The sequence below is a fragment of the Apium graveolens genome, chromosome 7 (genome assembly GCF_009905375.1).
Source record: "Apium graveolens cultivar Ventura chromosome 7, ASM990537v1, whole genome shotgun sequence".
In the NCBI taxonomy this organism is placed as follows: domain Eukaryota; kingdom Viridiplantae; phylum Streptophyta; class Magnoliopsida; order Apiales; family Apiaceae; genus Apium; species Apium graveolens.
In genome coordinates, this window is record NC_133653.1 from 73,101,487 (window position 1) to 73,121,650 (window position 20,164).

Sequence of the window (20,164 nt, forward strand, 5' to 3'; positions counted from 1 at the left end):
CATCGGTACTGCTTCGGGTGACTCACAAAAAGCTATCCACCCCTTCTCTGCAATCATGGGCAACAACTCACCATCCCTCCCTGATGGTAAAAACCCCCTCTCCTTCAGAATCGGCTTCCCCAACAGCCTAGTGTACTCCTCCTCCGCAGCTCTGTCAGTTAACCGAGGCCTTGCAGCAGTGCCCCTCGATGAATCAGCAGTAGAAACTGTGATGCTGCTGTCAATAGTGCGTGCTCTCTTGGGTGCCATTGATTCGTGAATAGAAGTGTGTAAGAACTGATTTTTGATGTTTGTGAGAGGGTTTAAGTGTAGGAAGTTTTGTGGGAGATATGTAGGATAGGTGTATGTATATATAGGGTGTGGATTAGATTAGGGTTTGGGAATTAAGGGTTAAAATGATGGGGTAGTGGGGACAATTCGTGGGTTTATGGGCTAAAACTATTTTTGTGTTTTTGTTTGTTTTTTTTTTCTCTGAACTGTAAAAAAATTTCTGGAACTCGACCCCTGCGCGGCCGCTCAGCATTTCTGCGCGGGCGCACAGCAAGCTGCGCGGCCGCTCAGCATAGCTGCGCGGGCGCGCAGAGGGTCTCTGGAATTTTTTTTTTTCAGCCCCTGTTTTCTGATTTTTTTGTGTTTTTGGATAGGTTATTAACTTCTAAGGGTTCCTGTAACAACAATTCATGGGTTGCCTCCCACGCAGCGCTTCTTTTTTGTCATTAGCTTGACGTTCCGTACCTTTCTCAAGTAGTCAACAAAATGGCACTAACCACCTCTCGGTTTGCCATGTCCCCATAGTAGTGCTTCAACCGCTGACCGTTAACCTTGAATGCTTGGTCCGAATCATTCTCAAAAATTTCCACCGCTCCATGTGGAAACACAGTTTTGACAATAAAAGGTCCAGACCACCTTGATTTCAACTTCCCAGGAAAAAGTCGGAGCCGAGAGTTGAATAAAAGAACTTGTTGCCCTGGCACAAATAACTTAGGATGTAGCTTCCTATCGTGCCACCTCTTCACCTTTTCCTTATATATTTTGTTATTCTCGTACGCTTGAAGTCGAAATTCATCAAGTTCATTAAGCTGAAGCATTCTTTTCTTACCAGCTGCATCTAAATCCAGGTTCAATTTCTTCAATGCCCAGTAGGCCTTATGCTCAAGCTCCGCTGGTAGATGACATCCCTTACCGTACACCAACTGAAACGGTGACATCCCTAGTGGAGTTTTGTATGCTGTTCTGTAAGCCCAAACAGCTTCATCGAGCTTTAAAGACCAATCCTTCCTTGACGGACAAACAACCTTCTCTAGAATGCGCTTTATCTCTCTGTTAGACACTTCCGCTTGACCATTTGTTTGCGGATGATAGGCAGTAGCTACTCGATGATTCACATTATAACGCTGCATCATAGAAGTGAACTTACGGTTGCAAAAATGCGATCCTTCATCACTTATGATTACCCGAGGTGTTCCAAACCTTGTGAAAATTTGCTTATGAAGAAAATTTAGCACTACCTTTGCATCATTTGTCGGTAAAGCTTTAACTTCGACCCATTTTGAGACATAATCGACTGCCAGCAAGATGTACTGATTATTACAAGACGCGATAAAAGGTCCCATGAAATCGATTCCCCACACATCAAAGACCTCGACTTCAAGCATCACATTTAATGGCATCTCATCCTTCCTTGACAAATTTCCCACTCTTTAGCAATGATCATACCTTAAAACAAACTGATGAGCATCCTTGAACAAAGTAGGCCAGAAAAAACCTGCTTGCAGAATACGAGCTGCCGTCTTCTCACCTCCATAGTGTCCACCATAAACCGTGGAATGGCAGTCTCGTAATATCCCCTCCGTCTCACAGAACGGGATACATCTTCTGATGATCTGGTCAGCTCCCTGTCTAAACAAATATGGTTCATCCCACATATACCACTTCACCTCATGCAGAAACTTCTTCTTTTGAGCGGATGTCAAATTAAGAGGCATTATATTGCTGATGAGATAGTTTACAATATCTGCAATCCATGGTTCTTCCTCCTGAATTGCAAACAACTGCTCATCCGGAAAAGATTCATTGATTAATGTCCTATCTTGTGAAGTAGAATCGGGATTCTCCAACCTAGAGAGATGGTCAGCTACTTGATTCTCCGTACCTTTTCTATCTTTGATCTCTAACTCAAATTCCTGAAGTAAAAGCACCCAACGAATGAGTCTCGGCTTCGAATCCTTCTTAGAAACCAGATAGCGAATAGCTGCATGATCAGTGAATACTGTTACTTTCGTACCAAGCAGATAAGATCGAAATTTCTCAAAGCCAAAGACTATAGCCAAAAGCTCCTTCTCCGTAGTGGTGTAGTTCAATTGGGCCCCATTTAAAGTCTTACTCGCATAGTAGACCACATGGAAGATATTTTTCTTGCACTGTCCCAGAACTGCACCTACCGCATAATCACTCGCATCACACATCATCTCAAACGGTTCTGTCCAATCTGGTGCTGTAATAACTGGTGCAGTGATCAAACTCTTCTTGAGAGTCTCGAATGTTGCCAAACATTCATCATCAAATTTGAAAGGCACATCTTTCTCAAGCAAATTGCACAACGGCTTAGATATCTTTGAGAAGTCCTTGATGAATCGCCGATAAAAACCCGCATGACCAAGAAAACTACGGATTCCTTTCACAGAATTGGGTGGGGGAAGATTTTCAATGACTCCCACCTTGGCCTTGTCCACCTCCAGACCCTTGCTAGAGACCTTATGCCCAAGGATAATGCCTTCACGCACCATAAAATGACATTTCTCCCAATTAAGCACCAAATTAGTTTCTACGCATCTTTTGAGTACGGCGCGCAGATTATTCAAACATTCATCATATGAGTGTCCAAAGACGGAGAAGTCATCCATGAACACTTCGACGTTATTTCCAATCATGTCAGAGAATATAGCCATCATACATCTCTGAAAGGTGGCCGGGGCGCCACATAACCCAAACGAAACTCTGCGAAAAGCAAATGTGCCAAATGGACAAGTGAAGGTAGTCTTTTCCTGATCCTCTGGTGCGATACAAATCTGATTATACCCGGAATAACCATCCAGAAGACAAAAATACTCATGTCCCGCCAATCTGTCAAGCATTTGATCAATAAATGGAAGAGGAAAGTGATCCTTCCTTGTGGCTTTGTTCAATTTCCTATAATCCATGCATACTCTCCATCCTGTAACTGTTCGAGTAGGGATGAGCTCATTCTTTTCATTTGCGACCACAGTGATACCTCCTTTCTTAGGTACACATTATACGGGGCTCACCCACGAGCTGTCAGAAATAGGATAAATGATGCCTGCATCTAGCCATTTCAGAATTTCTTTCTTTACCACCTCCTTCATGATCGGGTTCAGTCTTCGCTGCTGTTCCACAGTTGGCTTACTACCTTCCTCTAACAGAATTTTATGCATACAATATGAAGGACTTATCCCCTTGATGTCTGCTATGGTCCATCCTATAGCCGATTTGAATTCTCTCAAAATCCTTAAGAGCTTGTCTTCCTCACTACCTGAAAGGTCAGCTGAAATAATAACAGGTAACGTAGATGAATCACCTAAAAAAGCATACCTCAAGTGTTCAGGTAATGGTTTGAGCTCCAAGGTAGGTGCTTCCTCTATTGATGGTTTGAGCTTCCCTTCAGCATTCTTAAGGTCAGAAGTACCAAGAGATTCAAATGGTATGTCCAGCTTTCGCTTCCATGGAGAAGCGTTCAGATATTGTAATTGCTCGTTGCTATCTTCATCATCGCTGTCAAAATCCCCCAATAAGGCCTTTTCCAATGCATCAGACATTAGCATGTGATCGAGTTCCGAAGTAACCGCAGTATCAATCACATCCACTTTTAAGCACTCCTCATCTTCTATAGGGAATTTCATTTCCTTGAATACATTGAAGGTCACATCCTGATCTTGGACCCGCATAGTAAGTTCACCTTTTTGCACATCTATCAAGGTACGGCCAGTAGCCAAGAAAGGCCTTCCCAAGATTATGGGAATCTTCTTATCTTCCTCAAAATCCAGAATAACAAAATCTGCTGGAAAGAAGAGCTTATCCACCTTGACGAGCACATCCTCAACTATGCCCCTTGGGTAAGTAATGGAACGGTCCGCCAATTGTAGCGACATGTATGTGGGTTTTGGATCAGGCAGATCCAGCTTTTTAAAGATCGACAACGGCATCAGATTAATACTTGTCCCAAATCACAAAGGCACTTGTCAAAAGTTAGATTGCCAATGGTGCAAGGAATGGTGAAGCTTCCTGGATCTTTCAGTTTTGGCGGTAACTTTTGCTGCAGAACAGCGCTGCATTCTTCCGTGAGAGCAATGGTTTCAAGGTCATCCAGTTTCACCTTCCTTGAAAGAATAGTCTTCATAAACTTCGCATAACTAGGCATTTGTTCCAAAGCCTCAGCGAAAGGTATATTGATGTGAAGTTTCTTGAACACCTCCAGAAACTTCCCAAACTGTCTATCCAGCTTTTGTTGCTGCAATCTCTTAGGAAAAGGTGGTGGAGGATAGAGCTGTTTCTCCCCTATATTAGCCTCAGGCAGAGTGTGTTCAACAGTAGTCTTCCTTGGTTCCGCCGCTTTCTCCTTTTGCTTAGATTCTTCATCTCTAACTTCAGCTTCGACTTCTTTTGCCTTTTCAGCATCAGCTACTTTTCCAGACCTTAAGGTAATAGCCTTGACTTGCTCTTTAGCTTCCTTCCTGCCTGGTACTTCCGTGTCACTGGGAAGAGTGCCAGGTTAACGATTGAGCACTGCATTGGCTAATTGACCGATTTGATTTTCCAAGGTCTTGATAGAAACCGCCTGACTCTTGCACAACAGCTTAAGTTCCTCAAAATCAGCACTAGTAGGTGCAGCTGCACTTCCCTGTTGAGGATATGATTGCCTTATAGCATACTGCTGTGGTTGCTGGAATCCAGGTGGGTTAAACTGTTTACTCACTCCTTGCTGATATGGTGGCTGAATAGCATTCTGATTATTCCCCCAGCTGAAATTTGGATGATTTCTGTTATTAGGATGATAGGTCGCTGGCACAGGCTGTTGTTGTCGCTGATAATTATTCACATACTGAACAGATTCGTTGACAAGAGAACACTGATCCGTAGCATGAGAACCTGCACAAAGCTCACAAACCATAGCTATTTGATTAACTCCATACGTAGCCAGAGAATCAACCTTCATTGATAGCGCTTGGAGCTGGGCTGCAATAGCGGTGGCTGCATCAACTTCCAGAATACCTGCTACCTTGCTTGACGTCATCCTCTGAGTTGGGTTTTGATGCTCATTTGCAGCCATCGTCTCTATAAGATTATATGCCTCAGTATAGCTTTTAGCCCATAAGGCTCCTCCAGCTGCTGCATCGAGCATGGGCCGAGATTGGGCCCCCAAACCATTATAAAAACCAGTGATCACCATCCAATCCGGCATTCCATGATGTGGACATTTTCTCAACATTTCCTTGTAGCGTTCCCAAGCCTCGCACATAGATTCTGTAGGTTGCTGCGCAAACTGAGTAAGAGCACTCCTCATAGTAGCAGTCTTTGCCATTGGATAAAACTTCACCAGAAACTTTTGCGCAAGATCTTGCCACGTAGTGATGGACCCAGCTGGTTCAGAATGTAACTAGTCTTTAGCCTTATCCCTCAGTGAGAAAGGGAAAAGCCTCAACTTGATAGCCTCATCAGTCACGCCATTATACTTAAAAGTGCTGCAGATCTCAACAAAATTTCTTATGTGCATGTTGGGGTCTTCAGTTGCCGCTCCTCCAAAAGAAACAGAATTCTGCACCATCTGAATAGTGCCCGGCTTGATTTCAAAGGTGTTAGCTTGAATAGCCGGATGAAGGATGCTTGACTGAATGTCATCAATTTTAGGCCGAGAAAAATCCATAAGAGCTGGATCAGCTTGAACAATACGATCTCCCATGTTTACTGGTTCTTTCTACTCAGTTCCTGAATCCGAATCCTCAAAATCTAACTTCTCCGGAATATCAAGAACTTCGTCTGTCTCCTCAGCTGTATCTAAAGTCCTCTTGCGAGCACGAGAACGAGTTTGCATAAACGCTTGCTAAAGTACCTGAAACACAACCAAAAAGAGTAAGTAACTACTACGTCCTAATCACTGAGTCCTAATGACCAATGATGGTAAGTACATAAACTAAACAAATACGCCGAGTCCCCGGCAGCGGCGCCAAAAACTTGTTAGGGCGAAAACACGCACTAATATTCACGCAAGTATACGCGTTCATAAATAATATAGAATACTTTCTAGTTCGTTCCCTCAGAGACTCAGACTAAATTATTGTCTAATTAAACTCACTCACCAATGTATGATTACTTCTCAATGTTAAGATAATAACACTTAAAATTGTTGATTAAATATTGACTATGATTAACTACTTAATTAACCACTTAACTAACACTTCAAATTATCAATAATAAAACACTCATGAGATCACAACTTCATTATTACTTCCTTCTATAGCCATTGTTATTACCTTTAGCATGCGACAATGATGATATTAATCGAATAACACGAAACTGATAAAAGCCAACTTTCATTGTACTAATACCATTCTACCAAGCATCCACAATTAAGATAGAAGTTGAATAGTCATCAATTATGTTGAGTTCCTATATGTCTAAAGAAATTGACAACACAACGATTTAAGCACAAGTTATCCCTTTTGATTACATAGGGCAAATAAAACTGTTAGAGTTACCCACTAATCATGCACAACGTACATGAACCTATGCTAGCATGGCAAGTTCTAAATCTCAAGATCCACCGTCGCTTCACAAGAGATTAACACCCTATCTTATATGTTCGCGACGCACATAAGACGAATACGCACAACCAATACTAGATATCATGCAATCATCACACACTAAAGTATTAAACAATTAACTAAAGAATTCCATAATAAATCCGTTGCAACCCCATGATCACGATTAGCCCATAATAGAACTCATCGCCATCATGGGTTCATATGAAATCATGACAAACAAACACAAGAAAATAATAACTACACTAATTATATTAAAACAGAGTACGTCACAAGAGTAAATAAGTCAAAGCAAGAAAACTAGCATCCAACGTTACAACGAAACAAGAACCACAAGAATATATGCTTCCTCTTCGTTGTGGTGTGCTAAATCGGTCTTCTTCCTTATCTCCTTCGCTTCTTGCGTAAAACACAATCTAAAACATAATCTCCTTAATACTCTCTGTGAAAACGTCTCAAATCTACCTATATAATAGTCCCATAAAACTCAGATTACATAGAAGTTGGAAGCCACACAGAAGTAGAAGTCTAAAATAATTCAGCTTTTTCCCCGACCTTGCGCGGCCGCTCAGCATTTCTGCGCGGGCGCGCAGGCTGCTGCGCGGCCGCTCAGCATTGCTGCGCGGGCGCGCAGGACCCTACTGGAAAAATTCCAAGCTTGCTCCGTTTCTTCGCCGTAATCTGCCCATTCCTTTCCTCTCGCAATGGTGAACTCATGCCAAGGCTTATTCTTGATGATTCCTCCCCCGAAATACAACTATTACCCTGAAATGCATAAACACTAGAAAAACGCATCAAATACACAAAATACTTGATTTCAAGACACCAATTTAAGCCATTTTAAGACGTTCTAAGTGGTATAAAATGCCACTTATCAGTAACCAGGTGCTGAGACCAAGACCGCAGTATAAATTGTACTGATTTGGATAATTATCCCGAAAACCGATACCGTTTGGATCTGTTTTTATAAATAAACGTACCGTTTTATATCCGGAATGATCCACCGGGATACTAATTTTCCGTAATTATAAAGAGCCTTTTACCGTATTTTATTTCGTATCAAAATCATTTGCAGACAGATAATTATATAATTTTCAGAGAAAAGCGCTAATTACATAAACTGTTCTAAGAATCAAACAGCAAAATGAAGGCGTTACCGATCTCTGTTTTCAAAGCTTGAGTAACCAAAACGAAGGATTTGAAGTGTTCTATCAGATTCTGAGCTTTGTTTCACTGCAGAAATCAAGGTTAATTTTCTAAAAATTTATTTATTTTCGAATTTATTTTATTAAAAATATGAATTTTTGTTCGGATGATTGTTTGTATGATTTGATGATTGCATGTTGTAGAGCTTGTTTTCCTGATGATTTTCATATGTCATACGTCTGATTTGGAGTTCAATAACATGCTCAAAAGTGGGTTTAATTTTCGAATTTCAAAATTAGGGTTTATAACCCGTATGAATGTTCTTAATTGAAATTTGGGGGTTTCTTATTCTGTGATAGATTGATGTTGTGTTATAGTGGGTTGTGTTCTCTGTGAAATTTGCAATCTAGTCGTATAAGTTTCATGAACCAACGAGGTCTGTAGAGAAGGGAGTTATGTTTTGAAGTTTTCCAATGTTCGCCGGAAACTGGGAAATTTTACGGCCAAATTCCGGCCAACTCAGGGATTGTTAGGATGAATTGATTGCATGGTTGTATTCCTGGTGTTGTGTAGATGTGATCTGGAGGTGTTGGTGGGGTGAGGACGCCGGGAACGTGTTCTCCGACCACCTCTGTGTTTTCCGGCGACGGGGTGTAAAAATTACAGTTTAGTACCCCAACTTTTGAAAACGATGCAGTTTGGTCCCTGTAGTTTCCAGACTTTGCAAATTTAGGATTCCTGTTTATAAAATGTTTAAAAATCATATTTCCTATTTATTTTTATTATAAATATTCGTTTTTAATTTCTGAAAATTCTAAAAATTATTATTTTAATTCTGAAAATTATTTTTAATTCATAAATAAATCTAAATTAATTAGTTAATTAATTTCAGTTAATTTATAATTGATTAATTGGTCAATTAATTCGAAAATTAATTGATTAATTGATTTAATAATTATTAATTGATTTTAATTAATTATTTAATTAGATTTAATTATTTAAAAATGATTTAAAAATTCTGAAAAATAGTTTCGAGCTTTAAAATATTAGTTTAAATTATTTCCAAGGCTCGATAATTATTCTAAAATTATTTCGGAGCCAGAATTGACCAACCGAACCCTGTTTATTAACCCGAAATTGATCCAACGACCCGTTTTAATTCCGAAAAATGTTTTAAAAATCATTTTAAATACCAGAAAGCCTATTTATGACCCGAGACTTCTTTATAAATAATATATCATTGATTACGTGATGTATTATGTGCTATATGTGACTTGTTAATTGACTATCGGTCTATATATTCGGTGTTTACTTGATTATTGCATAACTTTCAATCCGTTAATCGGATTTAGGTAAAACGAAGGGTAGACAGAAGTATGTGTTGAATAGAATTACATGAGTAAATTATTGATAGATGCTTATGATATGTGAGCAGAAGAGGCAAGACGTAGAAAAGGGAAACAGATAGTTGAGGAATAAGACGCTTGTGATTGGAAATGAGTGCAGTGTAGTAAGCTAATATCAGGCAAGTGTTCTGAACTTTCTCGAGATATTGTAGTATTTGATAGTCAGATTGATACTGCAAGTGCTTTGAAGCACTGAAACCTAAACTCTGATTCCAGTTATTGTTCTTGAGCCGTAAACCTTATTCTTTCTAGACCATTGATTGTTGTATACCTAAACACAAATCTCAAGTATACGATATTACTCCACAAATACATGTAAACAAAATCCCAAACACTGAACTGAATTACTTGTACATTCAATCATGGTATCCTATGCTTTGAAAGCCCAAATCTTTGAAACCCTGAAATGTTGATTCCTTTGTTATCCAATTCTTTCATTACCCAGCATCCAAGCTTTTAAATTGCCTTATTGATCCTTACAAGGATTGAAACCCTTTTATTGTTAAACATTTATTGTTGTTAATGATTTCGGTTATTGTTTATTATTGCATATTCTATTATTATGTTAGAATTGGATTGTTTTTATAAAATTGTGGACCAGATTCGTGGTCAGACCATATAATGGTCAAGTTAGGCCAATGTGTGCCTTGGATCCAGTAGTTAGAGCAATGATGTGTGCCTTGCTTGGGGTTAGTGCGTGACTGATCAGCAGCCTAACCTTGGTTTTTAAATTAAAAGTATAGTATCCAATTCTAAATCATAATCCATTGTTCACTTGATATCATAATCGTATTCACCTGATGATCATTATTCTCAGTTTTGTCATTGTGACTTGCTGAGCTAGTTAGCTCATTTGTGCGATGTTGTTTATATTCTTTCCAGTTAAAAAGGAACCAGTTGGTAAAGAGGATCCCCAGTCCAGCGCGAGAGCTAGGGGTTCAGGTTGAGAAAGCTGAGCTAGTAGGCTTCTTTTGGGATAAGTTAAATTTGTAAAAGTTTGTAATAATGTTTAATACTCAGTTTGAGTTTGAAATAGTTGGGATTTGAACGGTTTGTAATATATTAGTGTGTTTGGCTTGTGTGCATACTTTAACCTGTTGCGGTCCGTGGTGGTTGGTAAGTAGGGTCACTGCATATATTATTATTATCTTTATTATTGTTATAACCAGGTTATAATTAAGGTGTGTGTGTGGACCCCAAACTTCTGACCCGGGTTTGGAGGGCGCCACAGGTTTGGTATCAGAGCTACAGGTTATAAGTCACTGACACAAGCCTAGGTTGACGGGAATGGGTAGAGGGATAGGATTAGAAGTAAGGTATAGGATGATAGAACGTCGAGAGGTTGAGTGTTATGGTATAACCGGTATTAGTATAGTTTGCGTCATGGTACGAGATTCTTATATTACGATATGATTTCAGATAGCAGAGATGGCCGACTCTTTTATTCCCGTATCAGCTGATCACTCAGAGCCTTCAGTTGGAGCACCAGCATTGGATCCACGTCCTATTATTCCACCAGCATTGGCTATTCTACCTCCACCGGTGTTGCAGCCCGTACCATTGCAGGCTATTCCACCTCCAGGCATGAGGCCACCTGTCAGAGTACCCCCACCAGCTGATTCAGATTCCACTGGGCATTCAGTAGCGAGTGCCCCATTCCAGTCTACATTGCCCCCAGTTCCTTATTACCGGTATGAGGCTCTTCTATTGGAGCATGATTCCTTGTTGGCTCAGATTAGAGAGTTACAGCATATCATTAGGACTACAGATGTTGATCGTGGTGTAAGGGAGCTTCGAGAGGAGATTTATGTGACACGGAGGGTTCTTGAGGCTAGGCTACATGGAGCTACACTACCTGGCAGAGGCCCTGATGCACTGCTGGGCTGGGCTACTGAGGTGATGGAGGACTATGAGAGGCTGGCAGGACCAGAGTTTCCTTGGAGCTGAGTTAGAGATTTTGAGATGGAGATGCTGAGCAGTGTTGTTATGGTTATGTAGTATGGACAGTAGTGTGTAGTGTGTATCAGTAGACTCTTGAGTTGTATTTATAGACTAGCGATGCTGACTAGTGAGTAGGTTGTTGTACCCTTTTTGCTTTTACTTTCGAAGCGTCTTTATGCTTGTACTACCTAAAACTTTTGATCTATATATCCGTACCTTTTCTTTTCCAACATTATCATTTACTTTATTGCACCTGTTTTACTTTACCTTATTTATTGCACCAGTACACCCTGTGATACCATGTACCCTGTTTTCCATAACTGTTTATATCCTGTAAAGAAGCATGCAATTTACTTAGTTACAATTGTTTTCAAAAAAAGATATTCCTATTTTACAAAACTTTTCTTTTATACAAAGATTTGACTCAAAAGCTAAATAAATTGATTGATTCTTTACAGAAAATGGCTCCCAGAAGAAATACCCGCACCAACACCCAGAATGAAGAAACCAACAATAATAACCAAGATGATACAAACCAGAATGTGAACCCAGGACCCATGGACCCAGCAATAGCCAAGATTCTTCAAATCTTGGCCCAACAAACAGTTCACCTGGCACAACAACAGCAGAGACAGACCAATCCCCAGGTAACTCTCAAAACTTTTCAGGCAGTAAACCCACCAGAATTCAAGGGTTCCTTAGAGCCAATTGAAGCAAATGTGTGGTTAAAGGAAATAGAGAAGGCATTTGCCTTGGTAAAAGTGTAAGATGAGCAGAAGGTTGAATTTGCAAGTTACTATCTGAAGAATGAGGCCACCTATTGGTGGGAAATGGTGAAGACATTGGAAAGCACAGATGTTATTACTTGGGAAAGGTTTAAGGAATTATTTTTAGAAAAGTATTTTCCTCAGTTTGTTCAGGATCAAATGGAGCTGAAGTTTTTAGAATTAAAGCAAGGGAACATGTCGGTAACAGATTATGAGGGGAAGTTTGAGGAATTGTCAAGGTATGTGCCATCGTATGTTGATACTGATAGAAAGAAAGCTAAGAGATTCCAGCAAGGCTTGAAGCCATGGAGCTATTTTTGAATTGGATACCTATGACGGGGTTGTACAGAAAGCTATGATCGCAGAGACAGAGAGTGAGATGTTCCAGAAAGAAAAAGAAAGCAAGAAAAGGAAAGTTGAGGGAAGTGAGGGTCAGTCACAAACAGGGAAGTTTCCAAATTTTAAGAAGGGCAAGTTTCAGCCAGGGAGAAATTTTAATTTCAGGAGACAAAATGCAGGAGACGGAGGCCAGGGCAATCGTCCAGCTAATGTGAATCAGCCGAATCAGTTGAGATTCACTTTTCCGGATTGTCAAGTTTGTGGAAAGAAGCATGGAGGAGTTTGTAATAAGTTGAATGTGGTATGTTTTAAATGCAACCAGAAAGGGCACTACTCGAGGGAGTGCCGAAATCAGCCAGCAAGAGAGCCAGCAAATAAGGATCAGCCTATCCGGAATTCAGCAGTGAAGGTTCCAGCCATTGGATTTACATACTTTAAATGTGGGAAGCCAGGACATATGGCCAGGGATTGCAAGACACCAGCCCAAGTCAGTAATGCATTGAGGATTATGGGATCTACCCCAACAGTGAATGAGACTCCGAGGACTAGAGTTTTTGACATGTCGGTGAAGGATGCGATCCAGGATGCGGATGTCGTGGCAGGTACGCTTAATGTGAATTCTTTATGTGCCAAAGTGTTAATAGATTCGGGAGCAACTCGATCGTTTGTTTCACAAGATTTTGTTAGTAAGTTAAATTGTCCAGTTGGGTATTTAAATGAAATAATGACTGTGGAATTAGCAAATTAAGAACGTGTAACTGTTAACCAAGTTTGTGGGAATTATGAGATTGAGATTTCTGGTAGTAAGTTTTGTGTAGATTTGATACCATTTAAGTTATGAGAATTTGACATTATATTAGGAATGGATTGGTTATCTAAGCATGATGCTCAGATAGATTGTCGAAATAAAAAAGTAATGGTGAAAATGCCAGACGAAAGAATAGTAACGTTCAAGGGACAGAAGCAGGTAAAGAAGTTCTTAACAACGATTCAAGCCAAGAAGTTACTACGACAAGGATGTGAGCATTTTGTAGCATATGTGATCGACAGAAGTCAGGAGCCAGCAAAACTTGAAGATATTCCAGTTGTGAAGGAATTTCCAGACGTATTTCCCGACGAGTTACCAGGACTTCCTCCAGATAGAGAAATTGAATTTGCAATCGACTTAGCACCTGGAACTGAACCAGTATCCAAGGCCCCGTATAGAATGGCACCCATTGAGATGAAAGAGTTAGCGAAGCAATTACAAGAGCTGTTAGAGAAAGGAGTAATCAGACCCAGCGTATCCCCGTGGGGTGCACCGGTATTATTTGTCAAGAAGAAGGATGGAAGCATGAGACTGTGCATCGACTATAGGGAGCTCAACAAGTTGACAATCAAGAATAAGTATCCGTTACCCAGAATTGATGATTTGTTTGACCAATTGAAGGGAGCCAAGTATTTCTCCAAAATCGATTTAAGATCGGGATATCATCAACTGAAAATCAAACCAGAAGATATACCAAAGACAGCTTTCAGAACAAGGTATGGACATTACGAGTTTTTAGTGATGTCTTTTGGATTGACCAACGCCCCAGCAGCGTTTATGGACCTGATGAACAGAATTTTTAAGGAGTATTTGGATAAGTTTGTTATTGTATTTATAGACGATATTTTGATCTATTCAAAGATGGAGGAGGATCATGCGGAACATTTAAGGACAGCTTTGGAGATTTTAAAGAAAAAGAAGTTATATGCTAAATTGTCGAAGTGTGAGTTTTGGCTACAGGAAGTTCAGTTCTTAGGACACATAGTCAGTAATGAAAGGATCAAAGTGGACCCGGCAAAGATCGAGGCAATTACGAATTGGGAAAGACCGAGAACACCCACTGAGGTAAGAAGTTTCTTGGGATGGGCAGGATATTATCGACGATTCGTTCAGAATTTCTCAAGAATTGCAACACCATTGACAAAGCTTACACGAAAGAATGAAAAGTTTATATGGAATGACAAGTGCGAAGAAAGTTTTCAAGAATTGAAGCGGAGATTAATCACAACACCTGTTTTGTCACTTCCAGACGATCAAGGGAATTTCGTAATTTATAGCGATGCTTCTTACAAAGGATTAGGATGTGTTCTTATGCAGCACGACAAGGTGATTGCGTATGCGTCAAGGCAATTGAAACCACACGAACAGAAGTACCCTACTCATGATTTGGAGTTAGCAGCTATAGTTTTCGCTTTGAAGATTTGGAGACATTATTTGTATGGAGAAAAATGTGAGATTTTCACGGATCACAAAAGTTTGAAATATATATTTACCCAGAAGGAACTTAATATGAGACAAAGGAGATGGTTAGAATTGATCAAGGATTATGATTGCTCGATTAATTATCATCCCGGTAAGGCGAACGTTGTAGCAGACGCGTTAAGTCGGAAGGAAAAGTTAAATGTGTTATCCGTACCTGAAGAGATATATAAAGAATTTCAAAAATTGGAATTGGAGATTAGAATTTGCAAGCCTGAGGAAGCAAAAGTGTACGGTTTGATTTTCCAACCGGAGTTATTGGAGAAAATAAAGAAATGCCAGAAAAAGGTAATGGATCAAGATATAAATAGTTTGGTAGGTGAGGAATTATGCACGCAACAAGATGATCAAGGTATTCTTAGGTTTTCTTCAAGAATTTGGATTCCACCAGTAACGGAACTGAAAAATGAAATTTTATAAGAGGCACATAGTTCAAGATATTCCATCCATCCAGGGAGTACCAAAATGTACAGAGATTTAAAGAAGAATTATTGGTGGCCAGATATGAAGAGGGAAATTGCGGAATGGATTAACAAATGCTATACCTGTCAGAGAGTTAAAGCAGAGCATCAGAGACCAAGCGGATTGCTACAGCCATTGGAGATTCCAAAATGGAAGTGGGAACATATTACCATGGATTTCATAGTTGGATTACCAAGGACAAGGACTAATCATGATGTCATTTGGGTTATAGTAGATAGACTTACCAAGTCAGCTCATTTTCTGCCTATAAATGAAAGATTTTCGCTCGACAAGTTAGTTCATATGTACTTGAAAGAAGTCGTAGTTCGTCATGGAGTTCCAGTGTCTATTGTATCTGATAGAGATCCAAGATTTAATTCAAGATTTTGGAAGAGTTTTCAAGAATGTTTGGGAACAAGATTGAATATGAGTACGGCCTAACACCCCCAAACGGATGGCCAAAGTGAAAGAACGATCTAGACAATCGAGGACATGCTACGTGTTTGTGCTATTGATTTCAAAGGAAGTTGGGATGAGCATTTACCCCTGGTAGAGTTTGCCTATAACAACAGTTATCACGCCAGTATTGGGATGCCACCTTATGAAGCCCTTTATGGACGCAAGTGTAGATCTCCAATATATTGGGACAAAGTAGGAGAACGCAAAATACTCGGACCTGAATTGGTGCAACAGACAAAGGAAGTTGTTAAAATTATCCAGAAAAGATTAATAGCCGCACAAGATCGTCAAAGAAAATATGCAGACCAGTCAAGAAAAGACATGGAATTTGAAGAAGGAAGCTTGGTATTATTGAAAGTATCACCGTGGAAAGGACTAACGAGGTTTGGGAAGAAAGGGAAGCTAAACCCAAGATATGTCGGACCTTTTAAAATCCTAAAATGTATTGGCAAGGTAGCTTACGAGTTGGCGTTACCTCCGCACATGGAGCACATTCACAATGTTTTTCACATATCAATGCTTAAGAAATATAATCCAGACTCCAGGCATGTAATAGAATATGAGCCAATAGAATTTCAAGCAGATTTATCATATGTAGAGAGTCCGATAGAGATTCTAGAGGAGAGAGAGAAAGTATTGAGAAATAAAGTGGTAAAGTTAGTAAGAGTATTGTAGAGAAACCCAAAGGTTGAAGAGTCAACCTGGGAGTTAGAAAGTGATATGAGAGAAAAGTACCCTCATTTGTTTTCTTAGAGATTCTGAGGACAGAATCCTTTTAAGGGGGGAAGGATGTAATATCCAGGATATATCGTGTAATAATTTTTGCTATTGTATAATTATTATGTGTGTTCAGTATCTATTCTGTGAGCTAATTGTTAAGTGTTATCTGTACTTGAATATTCAAAAATAATATTAATTGAGTATTTTAATTTTTATATGTCCAAAATAAAATATAGATAATTGTCATATCTTGCTAATTATTTTTATATTGGTTTATGGATTTATAGGAATCATATGAAATTTCTAAAATCTTTTTCCGGGTAATTAAAATCTATTTTATAAAAACGGGAACCAATCGACGTCAACCGTTGTTACGTTTTTGGAAACCGAAACTCTTTCGAGAACTCCTTCCTAACCTAATTGTAATATTCCGAGCATATTCCATGTTTCGACTTTTTCGATCCGGCGTATGATTTTTCCTGCGCGGGTCCCGGCGCAACATTCTCGATACAATATTCGTTTCGGTAAATCAATAAAACCCGTATTTTCGATAAACGGAAGCTTTTTATTAAACTATCCCAATTATCACTTCGTAATACGTGTAACCAAGCGCTGAGACCAAGACCGCAGTACAAATTGTACTGATTTGGATAATTATCCCGAAAACCGATACCGTTTGGATCAGTTTTTACAAATAAATGTACCGTTTTATATCCGGAATGATCCACCGGGATACTAATTTTCCGTAATTATAAATAGCCTTTTACCGTATTTTATTTCGTATCAAAATCATTTGCAGACAGATAATTATATAATTTTCAGAGAAAAGCCCTAATTACATAAACTGTTCTAAGAATCAAACAGCAAAACGAAGGCGTTACCGATCTCTGTTTTCAAAGCTTGAGTAACCAAAACGAAGGATTTGAAGTGTTCTATCAGATTCTGAGCTTTGTTTCACTGCAGAAATCAAGGTTATTTTTCTAAAAATTTATTTATTTTCGGATTTATTTTATTAAAAATATGAATTTTTGTTCGGATGATTGTTTGTATGATTTGATGATTGCATGTTGTAGAGCTTGTTTTCCAGATGATTTTCATATGTCATACGTCTGATTTGGAGTTCAATAACATGCTCAAAAGTGGGTTTAATTTTCGAATTTCAAAATTAGGGTTTATAACCCGTATGAATGTTCTTAATTGAAATTTGGGGGTTTCTTATTCTGTGATAGATTGATGTTGTGTTATAGTGGGTTGTGTTCTCTGTGAAATTTTCAATCTAGTCGTATAAGTTTCATGAACCAACGAGGTCTGTAGAGAAGGGAGTTATGTTTTGAAGTTCTCCGATGTTCGCCGGAAACTGGGAAATTTCACGGCCAAATTCCGGCCAACTCAGGGATTGTTAGGATGAATTGATTGCATGGTTGTGTTCCTGGTGTTGTGTAGATGTGATCTGGAGGTGTTGGTGGGGTGAGGACGCCGGAAACGTGTTCTCCGGCCACCTCTGTGTTTTCCGGCGACGGGGTGTAAAAATTACAGTTTAGTACCCCAACTTTTGAAAATGATGCAGTTTGGTCCCTGTAGTTTCCAGACTTTGCAAATTTAGGATTCCTGTTTATAAAATGTTTAAAAATCATATTTCCTATTAATTTTTATTATAAAAATTCATTTTTAATTTCTGAAAATTCTAAAAATTATTATTTTAATTCTGAAAAATATTTTTAATTCATAAATAAATCTAAATTAATTAGTTAATTAATTTCAGTTAATTTATAATTGATTAATTGGTCAATTAATTCGAAAATTAATTGATTAATTGATTTAATTAATTATTAATTGATTTTAACTAATTATTTAATTAGATTTAATTATTTAAAAATGATTTAAAAATTCTGAAAAATAGTTTCGAGCTTTAAAATATTAGTTTAAATTATTTCCAAGGCTCGATAATTATTCTAAAATTATTTCGGAGCCAGAATTGGCCAACCGAACCCTGTTTATTAACCCAAAATTGATCCAACGACCCGTTTTAATTCCGAAAAATGTTTTAAAAATCATTTTAAATACCAGAAAGCCTATTTATGACCCGAGACTTCTTTATAAATAATATATCATTGATTACGTGATGTATTATGTGCTATATGTGACTTGTTAATTGACTATCGGTCTATATATTCGGTGTTTACTTGATTATTGCATAACTTTCAATCTGTTAATCGGATTTAGGTAAAACGAAGGGTAGACAGAAGTATGTGTTGAATAGAATTACATGAGTAAATTATTGATAGATGCTTATGATATGTGAGCAGAAGAGGCAAGACGTAGAAAAGGGAAACAAATAGTTGAGGAATAAGACGCTTGTGATTGGAATCGAGTGCAGTGTAGTAAGCTAATATCAGGCAAGTGTTCTGAACTTTCTCGAGATATTATAGTATTTGATAGTCAGATTGATACTGCAAGTGCTTTGAAGCACTGAAACCTAAACTCTGATTCCAGTTATTGTTCTTGAGCCGTAAACCTTATTCTTTCTAGACCATTGATTGTTGTATACCTAAACACAAATCTCAAGTATACGATATTACTCCACAAATACATGTAAACAAAATCCCAAATACTGAACTGAATTACTTGTACATTCAATCATGGTATCCTATGCTTTGAAAGCCCAAATCTTTGAAACCCTGAAATGTTGATTCCTTTGTTATCCAATTCTTTCATTACCCAGCATCCAAGCTTTTAAATTGCCTTATTGATCCTTACAAGGATTAAAACCCTTTCATTGTTAAACATTTATTGTTGTTAATGATTTCGGTTATTATTTATTATTGCATATTCTGTTATTATGTTAGAATTGGATTGTTTTTATAAAATTGTGGACCAGATTCGTGGTCAGACCATATAATGGTCAAGTTAGGTCAATGTGTGCCTTGGATCCAGTAGTTAGAGCAATGATGTGTGCCTTGCTCGGGGTTAGTGCGTGACTGATCAGCAGCCTGACCTTGGTTTTTAAATTAAAAGTATAGTATCCAATTCTAAATCATAATCCATTGTTCACTTGATATCATAATCGTATTCACCTGATGATCATTATTCTCAGTTTTATCATTGTGACTTGCTGAGCTAGTTAGCTCATTTGTGCGATGTTGTTTATATTCTTTCCAGTTAAAAAAGAACCAGTTGGTAAAGAGGATCCCCAGTCCAGCGCGAGAGCTAGGGGTTCAGGTTGAGAAAGCTGAGCTAGTAGGCTTCTTTTGGGATAAGTTAAATTTGTAAAAGTTTGTAATAATGTTTAATACTCAGTTTGAGTTTGAAATAGTTGGGATTTGAACGGTTTATAATATATTAGTGTGTTTGGCTTGTGTGCATACTTTAACCTGTTGCGGTCCGTGGTGGTTGGTAAGTAGGGTCACTGCATATATTATTATTATCTTTATTATTGTTATAAGTAGGTTATAATTAAGGTGTGTGTGTGGACCCCAAACTTCTGACCCGGGTTTGGAGGGCGCCACAATATACTTATTCCTTTATTATGGGAGTAGTATACTCCAACCTTTATTTATTTCAAACCCGATTAATCATTATAGATTATTAATTACGTAGACACAAACTAGTTGAGGAATATTATTTTAAATAAACCTTCTAGAGAGTAAACTCATTCGAGGTTTAATTATTTATTGACTATTATTTAATGTATTATTATTCTTAAAAGGGTTTATTATTAATTTAAGAATCATAGATCCTAATTTAAAATATACTTCTGATTACAGATAATCATTCGAATAATTTCAGATCGTCGGTGAATATTAT

At 38.4% G+C, this 20,164-nt stretch overlaps 1 non-coding gene and 1 pseudogene across 1 annotated transcript; one reads left to right on the forward strand and one right to left on the reverse strand.

Annotated features, from left to right (window-relative positions):
• The window catches only part of LOC141673748 (uncharacterized), a 184,559-nt pseudogene that overhangs the window by 15,527 nt on the left and 148,868 nt on the right, over nucleotides 1–20,164 (reverse strand).
• Nucleotides 5,475–5,581, forward strand: LOC141675336 (small nucleolar RNA R71). The gene has a single exon (XR_012555994.1). It is a non-coding gene; the product is annotated as a small nucleolar RNA R71 (small nucleolar RNA).